This window comes from Colius striatus, chromosome 3, assembly GCF_028858725.1.
Source record: "Colius striatus isolate bColStr4 chromosome 3, bColStr4.1.hap1, whole genome shotgun sequence".
In the NCBI taxonomy this organism is placed as follows: domain Eukaryota; kingdom Metazoa; phylum Chordata; class Aves; order Coliiformes; family Coliidae; genus Colius; species Colius striatus.
The window spans coordinates 69081107-69106465 of NC_084761.1; positions in this window are offsets into that span (position 1 = coordinate 69081107).

Consider the following 25359-nt stretch of genomic DNA (forward strand, 5'->3'; position numbering starts at 1 on the left):
GTAGAGTATAGCTATATTAATGTGCTCTTTGATTTCTGCTGTGAATGGATAGCTCCTGAAATTTACTTTCGTGCTAATAACCAATTTTGAGTTCACATTTGTAATTTTTATTATGTAAACTACGAGTACTGGATCTCACATAATTCCTGGACAACTTAAAGTAAAATACTTATTTGTACTTCAACCACATGAGTGTCTGAGTGGTTGCAGTTTTCACATCCTCTGTGTGTCATGTCACACAGCTCTGTGCCAAAAAAAGGTTTAAACCTGTGTTCAGGAAGAGGAGGAAAGAAAAAATAGAGAAACTGATCTGCCACAAAGGATAGGAAGGAAAGCTTGTTTTGTCTCTTTTAACTTGTCCAGCATGGCTGACTTGCCAAAGACAGTGAAGTACAAGGTTGTTGAAACAAGGAAACCTTGCTTGAAGCAGTTCTAAAATTCATCATGGAAAACAAGCAAACATGCTAGAAAGTAAAATTTCAGCCTAAAAACTGGGAATCCAGTACTAGGAGATGGGTAGTAGATCACGTGCTGTCTAATTGAGAGGGGAAGTGTAGATAAGACTTTGCATAACCTCCTCTGTGCAAAATAATTTCTCTTTCATGATGTGCCTACAACCATGTCCTGACTGCATTCTTACACAAGTCCAGCGCCTAAAGGGAGCTAGGATTTTCCCCAGAGTTAAGCTTCAAGGACAGCTAAAAAGGAAGGCAGGCTGGTTTACATTTTCCCTCTCTCCTGCCAAATTCCAGTTCTAATATTACAATCACAGGTGCAGAGACATTAACATGAAATGTTCATTAGATCAAGAGATCTGGATTTGTGTATCTTAGACTGTTTAAATTTCACAAGATATTTTAGAGCCCAAGAATTTGTTTGTACTTGACCAAAATGATCTTTCAGAAGAGTAACCGAGCTCAAGAGACGAAGAACCCAAATTTATTCTAACCTTATTCTAATTGTAGAAGCATTCCTACTTTTTCCTGGAAAAAAAGTCCTTGAATTTCATATTCAGCAATTTTTTCTTTGTTTCTTAGAAACAAAAGCCAGATAGTACTTAATTTAGACAACATTTTCTTCCTTTGAAGAGATACACTGTAACTGTAATTAGATCTCCTTTCAGTCCTCTCATCAGAAATAAAGCAAATTCTTCTTTTAAACATTTGTCCTTGAGCCATGAACCTTATTTGAAAGCCAATTATCTGCACTTCATAATTCCTAAATTCTGTATCTTGCTGCCTATTAAAACTGTTTGCTACATTTTTTCTAAATCCTAAATGATATGTACCTTTCTCTACTGTACCAGGATAGGTCTTGAGATCAAAATATTCCCCTTTATTGAATGTGGAATCTTTGGTTTTGGCAGGTAAAACCATTCTTGAAATATTGCTGTTTTTCAGTATTCATTTTCATCTAGTCCTTGCACTTCACTGACTGCAGATTGAAAGATAAAAAATTAGCAAAACAATCAGAATACAAATAGAAGACCACCCACTCATTTTGAAATAAAATGAAACGTTCAATGCAAGGTTATATCAAAGAATCAGGCTATATAAATATATGTAGCATTAATCAGAGCAAAATGAACAGTATGTTAAGAAGTACACAGATTGAATATGAATCGTAAATCTTCCCCCAGGAGGTATGGATAGGTTCTCACATCTTTCATAGAAATGTTATTATGTTCTAGGTTTTATGTCAGGCTAAATTGATAAAAATAAAACAAATGATAACAATTAAAAATTTATTACAAAATAGTTAAAATATGAGAAAAAGAATTCTGATGGGGAAAAAAATGTAATAAATATACCAAATCTCATGGTAATTCAAGAAGTGATGGTGTTTTCACTTAAGTTCCAAGTCATTAATATAAACCCCAGTCCCAGAACATTACAGTCTTTTCCTGCTCATATTTGAATTACCACCTAATAATTCTCCCTTGTGTGGAAAGTAACCTCATGGCTTAACAGCAGAAAGGGTAGCTGAGACGGGATCTCAACAAAGGCTGACATGAGAAGGAAGCCCCAGAGACAGTACTAGCTGTCAATGTCCAGAGGAAGGAGAGGGCTGTGAACACAATGACTGGCAGAAAATGGGAGATTTCTCTGAACAGAAACCTTTAGCTTCAAAAATTTTCATCAAGAGAAACATGTCTGAGGAAAAGGATGACCATAGACTGATCTCATCAGAGAATGATCCATTGTCTTTCCAACTGGAAAAGTGGGAAGGGAGAAATAAAACACTGAGTCATAAAGGCAGCGTGGATAGAAAAGAGCTAAAGGGTATTCTGTATGACTTTGCAAGAAATGTCATGTCCTAATAAACTTGTCAGATTTTTAGTTTAAAGAAATCAAAAATAGAGCTGATGAGAATAAATTTATAATACATAGGTTCTGACAGTGTTTGAAATACATCACAACATCACAGATGGATCAATAAGGTTAGCTGTAAGGTGTCATTCAAGAGAGTTCAACCAAAAGCAAATGCACTTCTGAAAGAAAATATTTTGAAGTGGAGAGAGAAGACAAGCACTGTATAACAAACCTCAATATTATGACTAATTTATTCACTGAAGTAGGGAGATAGAGTAAGATACATGTTGTTGTAAAAAGTTGAAATAAGGTTGGCAAAATAAGAAGGAAATTAATTACAATGGTAAAATATCTGGTTAAAGGGTTGACATTTCTTTCCTGATCAAAATTTTTTAAAAATACTTGAATATTCCAAAATAACAAGAGTATATTCTGAGTTTTTACATGAAAGAAAATGACAGATATTTAAGATTTAGGTCAAGGTTATGATAATTAAAACAAAAAAAAAAGCATTGACAATATTTTTGCTTGCAAGTGATTAATTACATTGCCCTCAGGAGGCAGAGAACACTGAACCTTGACTTAAGCTGGTAAATTTCACTTTATGTTGAGATGAGCATGGCATGATCTGATCTGTATTTTTGTATGAGAACTACATAATGACCTTCTCAAATAGATGAAACTAAACTATCTACTAACATCTGTTAAAATATCACTTAAACGTCTGACTGTTTAAATTTCTCTTACCCTCTATATTTGTAACTTCCTCATAGTAAGGAAAGCTAGGAAAATTCCAGTGCTGAAACCTATTTTTATGAGACAATTGATGAAGGATTTATCTGAAATTAAAGTGACTGTAAAACAGATTATGGAACTTATTGGCCCGATGAACAGCCAGAAATCATTGTGAACAAACAGAATTCATCCAGTAAATTAACTGAAGGATGAAGTAGCAAAGATACTATGAGGGTTTTATGCTATCTTATTTGAAATTCTTTTTTGTGACTGAAAAATGAAAGATAGTATGAGATACCAGAGTTTCAAGGAAGACTTGAAAATCTACAAAACTTAGGCTTTGCCATCCATTATCTTAAAAACTATAGGCTTTTGAGATTATATATTTCTGATGACTTCTAAGAAATTAAACAAAAGGAAGGATGTTGTTCCTGTGCTAGTCCTACAGATGTGAGAAGGAGGGCCCAGAGGCACTACCAGCTGTCACTGTCTGGAATCAGGAGAGGGGATTTACAACTAGCCAGTCATTGTTTCTATTGATTTGAACAGAAAGTTCTTAAATGAGGTGAACATATACTATCTGAGCCATATTAAGCTTTGATCTCACACTATCCCAATTTAAAGTTACAAATCTGATCATGGGTGCCTGAAGATTAAAGCTTGTAAGACTTTTTTTTTTTTTTTTACCTGTCAGGAAAATAACTTATCACTAAAACTGGACACAGTAGGTTTAAAATTAGTCTACTATTCTTGGGAAAATTATCTCTATAACTTGTAGATGAGACAGGTTCAGCAAAGGTGAGTTTTACCCTCCAGTCATTTATTCATTTTCATTCAATGTGCAAAATGTTGAATCAGCTCCTGAAGACTAGAAAAACATTCTCAAAATTAGTTTCACATATTATTTGAGAACTAGATTTTGGTTCACTGTTAACTTCCATAGGATGTTTTCTTACTTTTACATATTTTAAACAATGTGATTTTTCTGTTCACCATAGTTCCTTTTACATCATTAGTTTGCCTCTAGTATATTTTCTGATCCACATCAGATGTCTCTAGACCTTCCTGTTCTCATCACACATTCTTTTCATAGAATGTGAAACAACAGTAGTGGTTGGAAGGGACCTTTAGAGATCATCTAGTCCAACCCCCTGCTCAAGCAGATTAACCTAGGTCAGGTCAAACAAGAACATGTCCAGGCGGGTCTTGAAGACCTCCAAGGAAGCAGACTCCACAACCCCTCTGGCAGCCTGTTCCACCTACTGGCTACACTATTCTTGACACATCCCAGGATGCCATTGGATTTCTTGGCCATGAGGGCACATTGCTGGCTCATGGTTAGTTTAATGTCAACCAGGACTCTCAGGTCTCTCTCTGCAGAGCTGATCTTCAGCAGATCACCCCCAGCCTGTACTGCTGCACGGGGTTTTTCCTTCCCAGATGCAGGACTCTGCACTTGTCCTTGTTGAACCTCATGAGGTTCCTCTCTGCCCAACTCTCAAGATCCCACTGAATAGCAGCACAACCTTCTGGGGAATCAGCCAGTCCTCCCAGCTTGCTGTCATCAGCCAACTTGCTAAGGGTACACTCTGTCCCTTCATCCAGGTCATTGATGAAGATGTTGAATAAGACTGGCCCCAAAACCGATCCCTGTGGAACTCCACTGGCCACAGGCCTCCAAGTCGATTCTGTGCCATTGATCACCTTTTCTTGATCTCCTTTTCTTGCCTCTCTTTCCTGTCTTACCTCAGCTGCTCTCTCAGTGAAATCTCTGTGCAGGAAGAGCAAACACTGACTGCCAGAAAAGTTCAGGGAGCTGAATCCTTATCTTAGCTTGAGAATCTCATATCCATTTAGAGAAGCAGATATTAGATGTTTGAAGGTTCCTACACTCTCATCTCACAAACCTGAGTGTTTCAGCATTTCAGTCCAAGCAGAAGGAGAATAAAAGCCTAAGTATCTTTCTCAGCTGTAGTCCAAGCAAAAATTTTTGTTTCTAAGTGGTCATCTTAATGATCGAATCTGCTCTTGCAGCATCTGGGGGCATCTGGGGTTAAACTCTTGACTGAGAAAGAGATCCTAAAAACTTGGATGCTCTGAGGTACGTACATGTGGAGAGTGCAGGTGCTCCATAAATATTACAAACACGAAACAATCTCATACAGTGGGTGCACACTGCCATGTTTCTGTTGGCAAACAGTTAAAAGGTGTTAAATTATGGCAGGAACATTTTCCTGGACTTTAAATTAATAATTTAACACTAGTAGTAGGTGTACTGTAAATGTTATGTAAATAGAAATTGGAAAAACTTCGCAGCTTTCCTAAGGTTCATTTTTCTGACGGTGCTAAAGGATAGTGGAATCAACTAATTCTAATTCATCATACTTATATAAATATATATTTATTCTCTGTAAATATTTATGTTTATTAATATCTCTGTTAATGCAGTTTAATGTATTTTCTCTTAAATATAATTAATAATAGTATGTTTATACCTATAAATTACGAAATTTAATGTTATGTTTATTTCCATACTTAATCTCCTATTGAATTTTTATGTCAAGTCCAGAGATTTTTTACGTATTTTGAGAAGAATTCAAAAATTCATCTGTCTCCAGCGTTGCTCTCTCATATTTTTGGCCCTCACTTCCTATTTCAGCCACCCATCACTACTGTTTTACTGCCTTATGTGAACAAAGATTTCTAACAATTCTCCGTCTTCTTCTTTGCTTGCTTTTCCCTCTCATGTTGTTCATGGAGTTTTAATTTTCAAAGGTCCTTCATTTAGCTCAGTATCTCATAATTTGCTATGTTGTTTCCTCCTTTTTGTACAGTAAGCTTGTTCTTTTCCATACCACAGCCAGGTGCTTCATTAAGCTCATGACAGAATCAAGAAGTATCAATCTCTTTTCTTACAATCTGCAATCAATTTGTTGCTTTAGAATTTTACTTTAATTTAAAGTTCTCTCTATGTTTTTATTTTATTCTTTTTAAGTCTTCAGGTTATTTATAAGTAGATCCAACAAAGAGGAACAGAGTTCATAGCCCAGCTCTGCAAGAATTGTTTCCTTCCCATTCCTTCTGTCAGATGTAGATATAGTAAATATATGTATATACACACACTGCCAAATATATACTATATGTATTAAAATATTTATATAAAATAATTAGCATCAATATTTCAATATTTATATAGTGTATGTATACATATACTATCTATAATTAATACTATCTATAAATAAATTATAGTAGTATATAAAAAAATTAAATCTAGATTGAACAAAAATATCAAAAGTGATGTAATGGATTTTTTTAATCATTCTGTATGTTAGGGTTCAATGAAGGCTTAATTAGGGAATAGAATACAGTTTTTAATGGACCTCAATAACAATGACTCCATCCATTTTCAAATCAATTAATAAAATAAGAAAAGTTCTACCTAGAGGTCACTACTGTCTGTGAAAACTTTGTATCACTGATGATACTTGTGAGGTTCCACCATTAACTTGACTTCCCTGTGATCTCCACTTCTGGGTGAAAGCTATGTAAACAGAATTTGTCATTTTTAAATTCCCAATGTTTTTTATTCTTTTTTTTAAATACAGAAATCAATAATACCTTTCAGTGTATTAATTTTTTTACACACACTTAGATAATCTCTTTATTTAATTGTTTACTTTTCCCTGACAAGCAGGAGATCAGACAAGGTAAACATATTAAACTTGCCACTCTCTTTTCCTAAGACTTCGTAAAATTTGAAGTCAGAAATTGCTGCTTCTGAGCATCAGTCTTTCATATTTCGTAAGTATGAAATATGGTTCTATCTGTCTGATTTTTCCCTGCATAACCTGTTATTTGAAAACTCCCTTTGGCTTTAAGGCTTTAAGACAAAACTCTCTTTTGTCTTTAAGGCCTTTCTTGTTCTCTCAAGTTCTTTCACTTAAGAGAATTTTGTGTATTTTACAAAAATCATTCTATTTGGGAAGATAAAAAAGATTCAGCAGCTTAACATTAATTTCACTACTGATTCTGACAATGACATTAACTTTCTTCATCAGAGATAGTTAATAATGATTACAAAAGGTCTATAAATTAGGTACCTTATGCTATCCCTTAAACATTGTATTGTTATTAACACATTAATGTACTCTAAGTATTTAATAAATTACCTCCATCTAATAGCTATCTATCTATTAGAGATTCCTCTTCAAATTCCCACAACAAAAGTCCAAATAAATCAATGTCTATGTCAGAGATTTTGACAGTGCATTTCACAAGCAAGGCTAAATGACTTCGCTAGCTTAGATGAGTACTGTATCCACAGAAGCTATGTTAATTTTGTCTTTATCAGCTACAAATTAGATAGAAGCCTATGCCTTTTAACCATCCTGAAATTCTATAAGAACAGTAACTGTGTAACAGTGACTGAGAAGACAATTTTCCCTTAGCATTAATCATGTGGTTTATTGAATGCTCCCAAACCTAGTAAGACTAGATCAGTACATTAAGATAGTCTGTCAAAAGCCGGCTGCTTAATGTTCTTTAGAATCCACTGCTAGAATCCAAGGCTGCCAGAGTATTAAGATCATAATCCTTCTTTGAATATCCTTCACTTTTTCTTATTTTATCTCTTACATCTGTTCTTCTGGTTTAATCATTCAAACAAGTAAATATCCCTACCCGATTTCAAAAACAAAACAAAAAAAAATTATAAGTATATATAGAGAGAGTTGTGTTATATATATGTAAGAAAATATATATAAATGATAGTTTTATATAGTTAGGGCTCTGGTAGAAAATAATCAATAACATAAAATGTAAAGCATGCCTACATAGCTTGTTGCAAGCAGTTAATAATTTGATGTCAGATCAGTATGATTCAGTCTGTTCCTTTTGCCATGCTCCTGAGAAATACAAAAGTTTATGGCTTAATATTTTCAAATCTCATATAGAGATTCTCATTTGTGTAAGGCAGCAGTGTTTCTTGTCAGTATATTTTGATGTTATCATTTTTTGACACCTTGTCTCGCATGGATTTTAAGTATTGGTGTGCCTTTTCAATTGCCAGTAAAGCTGAGAAATGTGTTATTTTTGTAGTGTTATTCACATCAACACTAGCTACATCTACCTTATCATTTTAATTCAGATATGTAGTCCAGGTTTGACATCCTCAGTTATGTGTACTGGCTGTATTGACAGAATGGGTTTGGTACTCACTAGATATGCTTTGTTCTGGAGAAACTAGACTTTACCTCCACAACAGGTATACACCAAATGTGACCCCCAAGGGACCATAGAAATCATTGAACTAGTAACTACTCAGCTTCACACCAATTGTACGTGGAGAATATTTGGCTCAGAGGACTCAGCTAAAGCTAATGCCAAGTAAAGTCACAAATCTAAATAGGGGTTGACTGCAAGTCTTCTAACCCCAGTTGATCCAAACTAGTGACCTCCAGCTGTGCTAAATTACATGCTAGTGTGGATGTAGACACATTCTTTGAACAATATTGGGTTGTTTTCCATTTTGTCATGGACTAGTGAAGAGTGAAAGTATTATAAAAAAGGGATAGTGAAGAAAGTATTCTGCTTGAAAGTCCCTAAAAAGATCATGGCAGTTAAGAATTACTTTTACATTTCATAAAGATGGAATTATTACAGAAGCATCTATATATTTCAATTTGTATTTTAGTTCTTCAAATAAAGTGAAGATCCATGTCTCCAAAATAAAGTCTGGAAAGTGATGAGGGACTGTAAGATGTTTTTACTTCATTTTTTCTTTGAGTTACTTTGGGCAGTTCTTTGTTTGCTAATAAGACCATTCTAACGCCCTGAACATCTTCAGGTATTGCATAACAGCTGTGATATTTAACACTAGGTTCTGGAAGACTCCTATCACAAAAGGACTTGTTATGTTCCATACTGCTGCACTGAAATTCTTTTTTGTATGCATTATTTCAGAAAATTGACAACTCCATTCATGATGCAATGTGGCCACTCAGAAAAGATAAATAATCCCTCTGCTTCAGAGTAGAACTAAATCACAGAAGTATAATGCTGTTTTCTGATGTTTGTTAGGGAAGCAGACACCATATTAAAAGTAAGAAGAAGGCAGAGATAAGAAAAAAAAAAATTAAGGGAGCAGGAGCCCACAGTGCCCATATCACACACCTTTCAGTTGTCAACACCAAATGTAGAAATCGGAGGGAAAGAAATAAAACTTGTCTACCCATGACTCAACTAAAAAAAAGTTATGGACTACTCAGTGTATGCTGCAAGTTAAATTCATACTTCACTCCAACAGGATGTGTAGGAGAGCTGTTCAGCAGCTATTCTCTGAAGGTGCTATTAAGTCTGTACTGCAGCATGGGTAACAACTTTCAGAGAGGAAAACTCTTGTGAGGATTATTACAACCATAAAGCTGTAACTTGGCAGATAGATAAAGGTCACTCAGAAAAAGTAAATAATAACCCTGCTCCCATGTAGAACTAAATCATAGACATATCATGCTGTTTTCTAATATAAAAACATGGGGTTTATTAGGTATAGTACCATGGGATCACTTTAAAAATCTCTACTGGAAATCACAGATGAAACACATGCATATGTTTCATGAACTAAATTTGAAGGCTGATGTAAAGTTGTCCCAAGTAGATGTTTTGTTCTTGTTCATTTCTGTGGGGGTTTTTTTACGCTTCCAAATTCCTTAATTTTCATAAAAATTACAATAGAATAAAGGCATAATTATTTGGTGCAAGCAATATTTTCATTCTAAAAAGACTGAGAAATCTGTAGTGCAGTAATTCTATCCATCAAAATGTAGTGAAACAAAATACTATCAAATTTATAGCTTGATTTACATTTATTCATAATGACATGGTTAAAGGAACTCCAGATCTCTGATGTTAAGTCTGTTCTCTGGATTTCTTTCCTTCTTTCCTCTGTCTTTTAGAGATTGACATTTTATTTGACTCTTCTCTGCTTTATCATGTGTAACTTTAACTCCTCGCTGGATAATTTTGTTGCATCAGTCATCCAACCTCTTCCCAAAGGCTAGGACAAGCAAGATATAATCTTATATAAACTTTTTTTCCTATGAGCAGTGTTAATGCATATGTGCAATCTAAATTCTGATTTGATTATTTGTTTTATTATAAACCTAATCACATTGTTCAATCAAATTTGGAAGTGGAATTGTGGGGAAGGAGTGAGAGGCAGCAAATTCCATTGTGTCAATGAAAGAATACAAGAGAGAAGGATAACATAGTAAGAATTTACTGTAGGCTTCCTGTTGTAAAGAAAATGTAGATGAAGATAATTGAAAGGGACTAAATCTTCCAGAGGGTTTCATATGACAATAAAAGTTATTTGTTCTGAAAGTGGTACAGGATTATAGAACAGAGCAGTTCAAAACTTCTTAAAATATTCCTGACATACTGGAAAGAAATCAGATTTTTTTTAATGAATACTGAAGAGGAATATGCCAATTTAAAGTTGGGAAGCATTTTGTGTGAATTATTAAGAAATAAGTTTTACGGAAAACAAAGCACTGTGAGGACAACAGACTTCAAAAAACAGTTTCTCAGGCTCAGGATCCTGATAGCTTCCTAAAGGACATATTATGCGTGACATACCAAAATAGATAATATGTAGGAGAAGTTTAGAAACAGGCAAATACATCTATATTATGAACCTTCTAAGGACCACCAAGTAGACAATCCAACAACATGAACAGCACAAAAAGTACAGAGATAAAAGGCAGAAACGTGAAGCTGCAAGACAACTTACCATTTACAAATAACATAGAAACCAATGAGAAAAGTTATCTGTGTTTCCACACACAAATGTACATAACTACATTGAAAGAGAAGAATGCATCAATATATAGGCAAATAGAAGTGTAAATGGTAGATTTGTAAACCAGAGAAGAATGAAATAGTCAATTTCTTTTATTTTCATGAAAAAAATATTAATCTTCAAATGAGACATTTTCAAAACTGTTTCAAAATAGAATGTGAATCAAAACCAAGAAATGGGAGGTTGGATAATATTTAGATTAATTAAGAATGTTTAACTTCAAAAGTCCTGTTGGATTCATTTGATATTACCAAAGACACTAATTACAACTGTTTAGCTGTTCTATGTTTACTCTTACATTTACTCTTAGCAGACCAGGAAAAAGGGGAAGGGGTCAGCTAAATTCAGCAGCTCTCTCTAAAGAACAGCAAGGGTGAGAGAAGGACGTTCTGGACAAAACTATTTCAGAGAGCTCAGCTTCATTTTTGGAAGAACAACACATTAAATTAAAAAATAACCCATTTCTAATTATCTAACAAATAGCAAGACATTAAAAAAGTGGTATCTATCTGTCAAGAACAAATCATGTCAAACTACTCTAATTTCTTTCTTTGACAAGGCAACTGACCTAGCAGATAAATGGGTTATGTTGTACCTTGACATCAATAAGGTTTTTGACACTGTTCCACATGACATGTTCATAAGATTAGTTTTAACAATCTGGATCACAGAATGGACAGTACACTTCTAAAATTTAATGATGATAGCAGGCTAGGAATATTTATTTGCAAGCTCTTTGGAGGACAGAGTAAGAAATCAAAATGATTTTGACAAAGTGAGTAAATTGTGTAAAAATAGTAAAGATCAAAGTCAACATCAAGACGAGTAATTCTCTCAGTTCACTGTTTTTAATAGAAAAGAGAATCCTAAGAAAGGACATGAGGTACCAAGACTTCTGATACGTAAAATGACTACAATGACTTTAATATTGTAAAATTATATGAATGACTCTTCTTCTTGATCCTAACTGGTAATTAAAAGGAGTGGGGGAGGGAGCTTATTTTAAAGCAAGGAAAATATTAATTTAATTATTTTACTAGGTGAGAGAACTGAAAAGAACCTGAGTGAAAACAAAACATCTTAATAGCTCTATCATATTCTGTTATTTTTAAGGCAGGAATACCATGACAGCATCTTTGCTTATTTTTTTTTTTTCATATTTACCCTTCAGACCAGAACTTGTGAACACAGAAAAGAATAGTTTTAATTAAATTTTGTTAAAAATAGGCTTTTGAATGTTTTGAAATTTGCAGTTTCCCTTCCATTTCAGTTTCAGATTATTTACTTTTATGAGCATTACCTTTTCCTAGTGATCACAACTTCTCATTTAAACAAGTTCTCTGATTGCCCACTCTAATGTACTGTGTCAGAAAAGATATTCTTTCACTGAAAAACTAAGACTTAAAGTTTTGTACCTGGGAATGCATCCAAGTAATTTGTGAAGTATTTTCCATCACATTATTAAACTGTCTATAAGTTTCTGTTACACTTTCCCTCATTTTTGTCATGAATAGTAATGGGAGAGATGGGGAGAATTAAGATAGAATTCGAAACAAAAGGATTCAGATGTGTTTAACAAAATTTTCTTGTGGTCACTCTAATTGTAGGAATATAGAACAAACACAACTAGAAAAGCAGAGGAAAGTAATTTCCTTTGGGGATATTTGAATGAGCAGACTTCTTTCTGATTTCATCCCAATTAGTTTGTAAAACCAAGTAACTCCCCTGGACAGGAAAGCTAGGATTAAAATTAATTAGAACAGTATAATTTTCTAAACAAAAAAAGTGCAAGAGTTTCTTTATGGAAATAAAGAATTTTTTATGAACCAAATCTATATTTTACCTTGATCCTTTAATTTAAACATCAAAACTGCAATCTACTTATGCATAAATTATAACACTTCTATCATGATTGTCCAAGAATTCTGCAGTTGAAGTCCCTTTCCTTTTCAAAACAAGGAAATGCAAGATTGTAAAGGAAATAATTAATTTTCAAAAATGCCAATATGAAAATGCACTTTGTGAATTCAATAAACAGACATTAATAATAATAATAATAATAATGATAATAATAGTAATTTGTTATTGAAATATGGGGACCTGTGCTGAATATAAACGTCTGGCTATGCCACAAAATGAAAGACCCTCTTTGCCTATGTGAATTACATAATGGGGAAATAGGATCAGTGTCAAAGGATTAATGATTTCAGATGCACTTAAACTTTAGAATTGTGAGATGCACAAACAGACAAAAAGGTAAAATCAAACTAAATAACACAATGCATATAGACAATTGCAAAGAATAAATTAATTGATATAGTTGCAGTCTGTTCAATATTATAGTGTTTGCACAAGTATATCTCTGTATTGATGCAGATAGATCATACACAGCTATGTAGCTGTGAGTTCAAAATTTTACAGTTTTTCTCTCAATGTCTTTGCAAAATAAGGACAAAGTTATTCCTAATTCAGATCTGCCAGAAGAATCCTATTTGTGTATAGTTTATAGACACAGACTGGAATACAGTAAGTTCCACTTGAACTTGAGGGAAAACTTCTTTACTGTGAGAGTGAGGGATTACTATCTCCTTCTCTGGAGATTTTCAAAGCCACCTGGACATGTTCCTGTGCAACTCAATAGAGGTCAATCTGCCTTAGCAGAGGGTTGGACTAGATGACCTCTAGAGGTTCCTTCCTATCTCTACCATTCTGTGATTCTATGATAGTCACTGTATTTGAAAAAAAAAAAAGTCTTCAATGCCAGTGTATACAGACCTCAGAAGCTCTGATTGATTTTAGATGTAGTGGCCTATTAACTTCAAGAAAAACTGGAATCACAGGAATGAATTCAATATTGGATTAATCATAAGATAGAGGAAAAAAAAAATCCACTAAAACACATTCCTCAGCCATCATCTCTTCTAGATAAGAACAGCTTTTAGAGATTTTTTTAAGTACATGAGAAAACTTACTATGTTTCGGCAACAATTTATCAAAAGTGGTTTCTTCCATAGTGAGAATATTTTTAATTAGAGAAACAAACAAAAAAAACCAAAAGCTCCCCAAAAAATTCACAAAATAACATTTGAAAAATCAACATCTAATTTTAGTGTGATGCTTTCTAAAAAACTAAAATCATGTACTATCCCTTTGATGACATTTCATACACTATTTCCAAAGGACAAAACTGACTTAGGGAGTTTGAGTGCTCTAAATCATAGAAAAATACCTAGTTGAGCTGTGAAGCTTCACAGGTACAGAAAGGCAAGGTCACTAGTAAAGCTCCTGGGATATTTTCAATTATTTCTACTAGTTGAAGAGCACTAAAATATTGTTATACTAAGTTTTAGAGGTAAGCTGTAATGATTTTTTAAAATTATATTTGTTTTAAAAATGCTTCTTATATTTTCACAGCTACCTAGGTGCAGTAGTCTGCTTAGAAACTGTTCTTATGCTATAGTGTTGTAAATTATTAGTAAATTTATTTTAAAAAAATAAGAAAAGGAAAGGGAATTTTTATCTCCTAGAAAATCAGCAAAATATTAATATTAAACGTATTGCATAGTAAGTTAAATTTAATTATTAACATAAATCTCTCATTTATTGTTTCAGATTTTTTGCTTTTTCAAGTCATTTGAATCATCATTAATCATTGCTGTAAGAAAGCCTGGTGCCTTATCAGGAGTGAAGGGTTCACAAGTACCTTGTCCTTCACTCTTGTGTTGCTCTTACTGTGATGCCTTAAGATCTTGTATGCAAACACAAGAAAAATTAAGCAAAGCAGAATGTAATTGCTGTGTCAGATTTTCCTATCTGCGATCAAGTAATCACCTTCCCCATCTCCAAAACCATCTTCCGAAGAAGTCAGATTTGTATGTCCTAAGAACTGTAAGAAAATATGGACTTTCAGTTCAATTTTTATAAAACTGAAAAGGTCTGGTGCAGAATATGTAAGTGTCATGGTTTTGCCCAGCAAGCAATGAAGCACTACAACAGTCTCTTGACACTGTCCCCCATCAACCCCCACCCTCCTTAGGACTGCAGAGGCCACAGTGAGATGGGAGGAAAAAAAGATAACCAAGGATATTGTGGATCATTGGTGCAAGCACAAAGATACAACTAAATTGCAATGACCAAAAAATCTTTAAGTCTTGGTAAAATCACTGCATTCTAAGAGATAAAAAGCTAAAATGAATTTTCTTTCAAAACAGAAATTCTGATTGATCACATGCACAGCCTGAGTTGCCCTTCTTCTTTACAAGATGCATAGCCTATACTGGCTCAAAGTTGTTTCCACTAACCAAACTCAAGACCCACAACCATGAGTCTTTCATTTCTTCCTTTCTTTCACTGTCAGATTTAATTCCAGTTTAAATTAAATTAATGAGATGAAATCTAACATCTTGATTTAATTCTGCTTACAAACCTGAGTTTAACATGCTCAAAACTCCACCTTATGAAGAATGAGGAGTGATATCGTTCTGTTTATATGATGTTTTTTAAGAACCAGAATGGAAATAAAGCCCAAAGATTTGAATGTGGATATGCCCTGGGAAATCTTCGACTCTCGAGTAAAGCACTACAGGGAGATTCATAACAGTCATTACATGCAATGTATCTTACTAGCTAAGCACTGGCATTTACACCCTGAAGTATCAATACCACTCCAGTTGGAGGGCAGTGAGTCTTATAAAGAAATCAGTTAGAATTTTTCCATCAGTGCCCACTCAAGCATGTGGTTTTTCATTCAAGAGTACCTAAATCATGCTGTTGCATAACTGTCTCTTATTATATGCTATCTTTTGACTCAGTCTAATATTGAGTCCCTTGCCTAGCAGGTTGAAGTTAGGATATGAACAAAGAAAATAAGCAATGAAGGCTGGAAGCCACTTTTTTAACATATCCAGAAGCAGTCTTTCCAGAGTAGCCTGGTAAATACGTTCCTCCTCAGCCACTGGGAATTTCTTCTCTTGCCCATGACAACAGTCCTTTAGTTAATAAATGGGCAATCAGCATCACATATGAGGGCAAATTTCAGTCCTTCTGATGACTGAGTAGCTATATCTCACCCATCAAAAAAAAGAACTTTTTGCTAATTCTCAATAACAGATTCACCAAATGGATATATTTTACAATGGATTGTCTTTTTATGTAACATAATGCTAGGAATTTTATAGTACTAACTATAAAAATGAATAGTCCTTTTATATTTGTGTCCTATGATAAAAATAATGAAAAAATATGGGTTTTATAGTGACAAAAATAAATTAACAACAAGAGAGACTTGCATTATACCATAGGTTGTGCTGCAAAAAGCATCTTCTATTAGACTGGATCTACTACTAAAACTCATTCTCTATCTGTGTAAGGATATTTGCTCATGCTTTAGAATTTTTTTTTTTCAAAAGTACTTATATATAGATCACTTTCAGAGATCCCTGTGAAATAATCTTCATTGATTATTTCAGTGCTCTTTTGGAAAAGTAAGCAACATTTATGTTCATATCTGAGCTACATAATGAATAAGAAGTTGAGAAATATTATTTTTAATTTACTGTTTTTTCAGGGGAAGTATTGGGTGAAATGACAGCTCTTTTGATAATACAACAATTTTAAACTGTCATAGGTTAATGAAGTGCAATTTTGTCACTTAAAGTCAAGGGAAGTTGCTTTTTTTATGAAGAATTTTATGTAGAAATTCCCAAAGTTATAAGATTCAGAACCTAAATGTAGGATAAGATGAAAGTGAAACTGCCTCTTGAAGCTGTGCTTACTTATTTCTGCATTATCTGTGCTCTAGAGATGTTTATTCATACACTAGTGGCACAATTTCGACATGTTTTAGAGTTGGCTGCCACCTGCTGGGAGTCTGGCCTTGTTTCTTTTTTAAGACGGTTTGGAGAGCTAAGGAAGGTTTGCTCTGTGTTTTAGCTTTACTAAAATGGAAATACGAACTGTGGATGCCTAAATGTATGGATTTAGGCATAACTGACTTGAAAACTAAAAATATGTGTCCGTGCTGGTGAAATAGGTTTAAATGGAAATAAAAATCTTCTTCTTGGCTGCTTTTCATGTGTAGGGCTATTATTCAATAAATCATCCCCCCAAAATTAAAAAAATATTAATTTAATCTACTAAATAACACTCCACTAACACAATGTAAAGCAGTCTAAACCTCCTTTACTTTTACTGGCATGAAGATACTGTGTATAAAATAATATATTATTCAATACAATTTAATTTAACATCTACAAAAGCTCTGGATTACAGTGACACTGCAAGAACTTTACCCAAGAGAATCTACCAGCAGTTAATGAAGACTGGATATACCATGTGTTATAAAGTGCTACTGCTCTGTGGACAGTGGTACACAAAATAACAGGGAAACTCTCAGATGTTTGGTCCTTTGCAGAATCATGGCCGTAATCACTGAGAAGAAATTATATTTTTATTTCATGAAGGAAATGGCCTAATATCCCTGCAGTTTGCAATGCCAGTGTGACATCTGACATGCCTTATTCCTATAAGACCCTTTTTGTAGTCCGTTTTCTAACTTACGTAATTATTATTGGGTTTTAATGGTAAACTACCCCAGCCAATCAACCCTATCCCATCATGGCTGAAAGAGAGAAAGACCAAGAGAAAAAGCAAAAGAAAGAGCAAAAGAATGAAAGGCACAGCAAGAGAGTAAGAAAGCAAGCAAGGAAGCAAGAAAGTGAGGAAGTGCGAAGGAGAGGGAGAAAAAGAGAGAGAGAATGTCCTGGTTTAGGCCCATCAGGGAACAAAAGACCGAAATTAGCCTCAAGTACCAAAGACCTGAGGATTACCAAAGGGCAAGGAGAGCTTAATTGCCACTTAAGGTCCAGGACAAAACAGATCAGGTTACTTGGCTTGGTGAAGAAAACAGAAAATAATTTAATGCAACACCAACTAAAGCATAACCATAAAATCCCAAAACATAACCAATATAAAACAGCACAGAGTGGTACAATGATGAAGAGTCCAACCAAGCCTTTAAGACCACCTTCTCCCCACCCCTCCCCTCTTCCTGGGCTCAGAGTCCTGATCCTAATGTCTTTACCTCCTCCCCCCCTGAACAGCCCAGGTAAAGCTCAGGAATGGGATTTTCAGTGAGTCTATTCCTGATGGCTTCTGCCATTTGTCCCTCCTCAGGGCAGATGGGCTCTGCATCAGTCCTCCCTGTACCTCCACTGGGTACCTCACACACCTGGCAGCCCTGCACAGGCTGCTCTGACATGTCTTCCCAAAAGCTGCAGCTCCTCTCTGCCTCTCGTGTGGGGCTGCTCTGTGGCGCGCAGGCTCTCCAGCACGGCCTGTGCCATGGCCACCTCCTCACACAGTCTCTCGCCCGTCTAGGCGCACTCACCCAAAGCTGTTGGTGGGTCTCAGTCCTGCCATTGCCCTGCATTGCAGGGATACAGCCTGCGTCCTCACCAAGGCTTGCAGAGAGGTCTCTGGTCTAGTGCTCCTCCTTCCTTCTTTCTCTGACTATGGGATTTGCATGGTTGCCTCCATCTTGTACTGCTCTTACATCTCCTTTCAAGCACTTCAAATTCCCATCCTTAAATAGTGATCGCAGAGGTACCAGATTGGCCCAGCCAGGCCAAAGGTGGGTCTGAACCCAAGAGCCGGAGGACAGTCCAAAAACTCTTCACTGCAGCCCACTCCCCCTGTTACCAAGCAAAAGCAGCTCCTCGCTAAACCATGACAGAGAAAGAGAGAAAGAGAGAGAGAATTTCCTTGCACTGCTGTTAGAATATTACTCAGTTCAGAATTAAGGACAGTGAACACCATACAGTCCACATTGGAGCAAAACCTAGTGTTGAACAAACCAATTGCCCCTCCTACTGTTTGGTTCAAATCTAACAAGACTCAAGCTGCCTGTACATACTCTGTGAACAGATGAATGCATCAGTCTGCATTCTACCATATAAGCAGATAGTGTATCATACATAACTGAGGAAGTACATTGAGAGTGTGAGTGGCACAACTTGCAACTTACACTACAAGCAATGATCCACCATGCAAAATCCTCCTCACTAGCAATGCACAGTCATAGTCTGGACAGAAAGCAGGATAGTTGTCTGGTCAAAGTATGGGCTCTGAAGTAAAGCTGTCCTGCAGAAACCAAATGCACGTGCCTGTCCTGCACAGGGCAGATGTTCCATATTACTGAGAGCTAGCTCCTTCTCCAACTGGCCAAGGACAGTGGGCCATGTAGAAGTGCATTTTTCCTACTCTGTAGTTCCAGCTATTCCTGTCCTTCTTTTGACTTTTGTCCTCTCCCTCTATCTTCTTTCCTCATGTTCACTTCAGAAACTATAGCCCTGGGACCAAGATGAATATTCATGACTTCAGTCATCAGTCTTTTCAGCCTGTGACTAGAACTTCGCTTCCAAGCTTGCTGTAACACTGTATTAGCTCCCTTCAACAAACTTTCTCTATAGTCTTTGTTATTTACCCTGCATTATTTTTCTTATCTGTTAGGCAAAGATGACACACATTAACTACATTTCCCCAGTGCAATGTCACATAACAGGGTTGTGTTATGCTGCCAAATAATTCTTACCAGAAAAAAAAAAAAGAAATAAAAGAAATAAAAAGAAAATAGCAGGAAGAATTATCAGCTTAGTTAGTTGTTTTATCTTGTTTTTGCACCCAGAAGGTACATATGCAGGTTTAATGCATCATCACATTTTACCCTGTCATTGAATTCATCATTGTAATAATATTTAAGCAAATACCCTCTGTTGATCCATCTCTGATTAGTTGGTTTGGGGTTTGTTAAATATTCCTACAATGAAATTTAAAGTGTACTCCCCTATAAAACTGCTGACCTTTTAAAAAAAAGATTGGTTACAGGGATAATACTCACAGGTGAAAGGGCATCAGCAGTCTCATTAGAAATGCCATTAGTTATCCATTTTCTTCACCTAGTGGGTGATTTTGTGAGGAATTTATATTTTAAAGACATTTTTTCTTCAACATTCTTCACAGATAGTGTTTTTTGTTCTAAAGGCATATACACGTTACAATTTAGAGTAGAAATTCCCATATTAATTTCAAACAACCTAGAAGCAGTAGCACAGCGTAACTCCTAACATAATCTACCTTTGAGGATATTAATAAAATACTCTGATATTTCAATTGTGTTTAAAAGCCTGCTACAGTGAGACGTGCCTTGTGAGCTGTGATGGTCAGGGACATGGCTACAAATTAAAGCAGTCAGCAATCTAGGAGTACAAACAAACTTTAATACTATGAATTTCTTACTTTAGGAGCTTTTTTAATATTTGAATGAACATTATCTGAAATTACAATAGACCTCCTCTTTCAATGTGAGTTTGTGGCTCTTCTGTGCTTACCCATTGTGTGCACAGTAAATTATCTTGTAGTCAGTCAGCTAACCCATCTGAGAAATTAGGATATTTTTAGTAGAAGTAGGCAGAATGTAATTGATTATTTTCACCTCTGCAGTCTTTCATTAAAGACAATGTGCTTAGGGGGGAAAGTCAACAATCACTCCTAAACATATGCAAGCATTTAATTGTAGTAATTAATTTATCTATACAACTCAGTGTACTTTAAAAAAGCTTCTTTACTGAGAATGAATGCCTCATCACTCTTAAATATAACAGCCTGAAAGAACAAGTGGAGTCAGTAGAATAACAAACAGTACTGCAGAAACCTCAGGCACTTACAGGAAACTAGAGGATATTTTCAAATTTATACAGAGCAAAATTATTAAGAGTTTGACAAATTAAGGCAGCAGTAAAAAAGTCAACTGATAAAGTCACAAAATCAAGTACATCGTTGTATATACTGCCATGTAAAAGAAATGAAAAAGTAGAGAAAAATTGTAATTGCAGAAATAAACTTGTATGAGATTTTGAAGAATGCAGCGGTTATGGATCCCATTTTTATAAATGTCATGTTCCCCATCAGTTTATCTGTTCACTACAAATGGGTACAGCTTTTCAGAATGTAAGCCAAAGATGGCAGCTAATGGAAAACAAACATCCAGAGAAAGGCAGTCAAGACAGATGAGCAGCAAAGACAGATAAACGACTTCAAAAGAATCAATATTACAATGGCTGTGCCATTAGTTGGAAAGGGTATACAAGCTATTGTCTCTCCAAGCTTGCAAGGTTCACCCTTCCCAAACATGACAGTCTAAATACTGGAGTAAACTTCAGAAAGTTTACAACTAGACTTGGGAAAGAGGAAGAGTGATCAGGTTATAGGCTGACTCCAAACTGGAAACATTACAGTTCCTCTGCTGGGAGGAAGGATCATTTTTCACGGACTATGTGGAAAGAAAATGAGGTATCAAACAGGCAGAGATCTTGGAAGGGCTTTTTGGGAGAGGCTGAGGAAATAAACCTGGAGAGAAAGGATTGTTATGAGTAAAAGCAGGTTTCTGCCCATTTAAGAGAGGTCTCCTTTGAGTGATCTTAATCAAAAGCCCGATCACAGTCTTTTTAAGAAAGATGACAAATAGGTACCACTATCCTATGCATATAGATCAGCACAAAAAGGAACTATGTTATTGATATCTCACATTTGAGTTGTTGAACACAGAGTTTCACCTAGAAACTAATGTTACCACCAATGAAGTACACCTAGGAGAGACTCAAAAGAGTTTAAGACAGTTCTGTGATAAAGATACTCTCTCACAAATAACTGTTTCATCAGGATTTACTGCACAGCTTACATATTTTCTTTTTCTTCACAGGAAGAATTAAGAATTATGGAGAAACAAGAAGACAATGGAAATGAGATAAAAAATACAAAATGAGTGCTTTATTACCTACCTGTGTATGTCCTCTAGCTTTTCAGTGCCACCAAACTCCTTGATACTTACACTTTTAGTCAAGTGTGACAGGTAGTGCCTGTGACATGAGCCAGATAACTATATAAAATTTCCTCACATAATCAGAAATGCAATGATATAGAGAAAATATAATAGGGAGCATAACTTAGATGTCATCCCATATGGTATGGCCTTTTTTATCTTTTATAATTGTATGAAGTAGCATGCTTTTCTTAGAGAGACAGTAGTACTCAAGTTCACGTGGATGAGAATTCCAGGATTACTCAAGTCGTGGTCTTCTAAAGAAAAAAAGGATCCTAAATATTTAGGAACAACTAAACAAAGCCTTGCAATATTTTCTTTCTATACATATGAATTTCAGCAAAGTGAATTGTAGGATATGTTCTTAACAGTTTTCTGTGAATCAGAATGTTTGAGTGATTATGGTTTGCAGTACTATAGATATTCACATATATTTGTAATCTTATTTTTCTTTCTGTTGATAGAAGAATTGTTAATATTTATAACATCTGTTGTAACTTCCCAGGGAAATTCTTAGGATTCCCTGAGGAGAAAGAGAGAAAGGGAAATAAATATTCTCCTTCAAGAAGCAGAACTACTGCTAGAGACAGCTGGGTGAAATTATTCCCACAGTCTTCTGAAGAACAGTCAATCCCATCAACTGATCCAAATATGACATAGTTTTAGGTGGAGTGGATTACTTCAGATTTCCCTAAAACAATGCAGAAATTCCTGATTCCTGAGTGTGAAGCCTAGACTTCATTGATATTAACACAATCCTTTTTAATTTTTGGTCCTAGAGTCTTTCATAGTATGGTGAAAAGATTAATATGTCAAAAATTTCATTCTTTTATGTCATCAAAGTTTAAGCACAGACCTAATGCTTCCTGTCATTGCAGACTACGTTTACTGAAACAGTATGCAAGAAGCTAATAAATGTGCTCCACGAAAACAAGGAAGGTCTCCCTAGTGCACAAATCTATGTTCGTGTGAAGCTGCAGAGCTAACACAGTTGATAGTGGAACTCAGGACAAGAGTGACAATATAGATGCATCAAAAAGAGTGGACCCAGCAGATCAAGGGAAGTTCTGCTCCCCCCCTCCTCTGCCCTGGTGAGGCCTCATCTGGAGTCCTGTGTCCAGTTCTGTGCTCCCCAGCTCAAGAGACACAGAGAAGTTCTGGGGAGAGTACAGCACAGGGCCACCAAGATGATCAGGGGACTGGAACATTTTTGATATGAGGAAAGGCTGCGGGAACTGGGGCTGTTTAGTTTCAAGGAGACTGAAGGGGGATCTCATTAATATTTACAAATATCTAAATGGTGCATGTCAGGAGGTTGGGACATCCCTTTTTTTGATGGTATCTAGAAAACAGGACAAGGGGTAATGGAATGAAGCTGGAACAAAAAAAGGTTCCATTTAAACATAAGGAAAAAGTATTTCTCTGTGAGGATGAAGGAGCCCTGGCACAGACTGCCCAGGGAGAGGGTGGAGTCTCCTTCCTTGGAAGTCTTCAAGACCAACCTGGACATTTTCCTGTGTGATCTGATCTAGGTGGCCCTGCTTCTGCAGGGAGGTTGGACTAGATGATGTCTAAAGGTCCCTTCCAACCCCTACCATTCTATGATTCTATGAATGTAGATGCTACATGTTAACCTAAGCAAAGAGAAACATTCTAGAGCTCTGAGTGTTGAAGAGTACTATGCTCATGTAAGTCAGATCAGGTGCAGAAAGACTTTGGGTTGGAAGACTTGGTTTTGCTATCTGGAACAGAAGGAAAGATTATGCTGCTGGAAAAAATAAAAATAAAATAACATAATCAATGCAAGAAATGGACACCTTATTTGTTACATTCGAGGTAGACAGGTGGATGATGATGAATGTCAGAACATATTGGTTTTCAGTTCTTTCACTGTGCCTATGGGCAATTGTCTAGAGCTTTCATTTCCCTTGTTCTAATGGATCTAGGTTGTATACAAAACATAATACTCAAGTTGATACTAGGGAAATTAACCATTAATGGTATTGTTAGCTAAACTTAAAAAAATAAAGAAATAATACAATAAAGACACATAATTGAGCTTGGGTTGGTAGTAAAATTTCATGTCAATGTTGCCTTAATAACAGAGTACTGAAAATTCATCAGAGAGAAAAGTAAGCAGAAAACTACAACAATTCCCTTTCTTATACCAAGAAAGATGCAGATATAGCACTTATTAAATTGCCAATGAGAAAACCAGCCACTGAAAAGATGTTTTCTATTTTCTGTAAGGGAGAAGAGATCTCTGATCTAATAGGCTGAGAACTAGGAAACAGCAAAAGACACATGTAAAACTGTGAGAAAGAAAAAAGCATGACTACACCTTGCCAGTGATAGCACCTCTGCTTTTGCACACAAATATGGATTTTCTATGTGTAAAATACAGGGGAAATTACATAACAATTTTTCTAAGGGCTCTGAGGAGAGTGATATGAAGTTACTGAACTGTGAATCTAGAGTTGAAGACCTGGTATCAAATTTTGGACTTTCTACATGTGAAAAACCACTATATGACAAGTTAGCTATGGCTCAACTGGCTTCACATGGAGGAAAAGTGTTGTTGAATGGCTTCGTGGTGTCCTGCTATCATGAGATGTACCTTACTTTTAGTTGTATTTCCACAAATCTAGATGCATTAGCTATTAAAATTACTACAATTTATGTGCTGGATTTTTAGTGTTTCAAGAATAATATTGAAGGCTGCCAAGACACTTATTCATTCTGTAAATGTGAAGAGATGGTGAAATGGCAAACCCAAACTATGATCTCGTAATTGAACAAACATGATTCTCTGAAGGTACATTTCCTCATACTTTCAATAATAAGACTAGGAGTTCTGCTCTGTGGATTTCCTTTCATGGCACCCCTTAGTTTCCTAATCTGGACAGCACTAAAACAAGATCAAGCTACAGCTGAACTGTTATCTTTATGGATAAGGTGACATCCGACTGATTCCATTGTCTGTCAAGTAGTAGGAGATGCCAATCTTTATTCCTGAAAACTAGCCAAGTTAGCAGCCTGTAAGAAATGTGAGGAACTGTAAATACCCTGCTTGGCAGAGTGCAAGGCAAGAAAAACACAAATTTAATTTTATTTCTCTTTCAAACTACCATTCAAATAGGTAGGAAGCAGTAAGTACTTGGCTAAAGCAGCATCCAATTTTTGGCAGCTGTGAAGGCAATTAAGCCAAAAGAGAAGGGGTTGGTTTCTAGATGAGAAGAAACAGCTGATAACATAAATTCTTGCCATAATATTGGCCTGTGAGTAATCTGAGCAGACAGAAGTAATTCTTGTTGGAGAGCTCTAATCCTAGAAAGAAGGAAGCAATTCACCAAAAATGTGTGACAAAGTGCCTGAAAGACTAGAAATAAGCTCATGTTATACAATCCCTGTATTCCATATTCTGTTCATATTTTTAATCTAGTAAAAGATCAAAACAAAACAAAAAGTTAACAACTTATTGGAGATGTTTGGGTTTGGTTTTCTTATTTGCAAGATCAAGTTTCTTAGCTTTTGAAAACATGTTGCTCTTAATGTAAATTAATAAAATTCAAAATAAT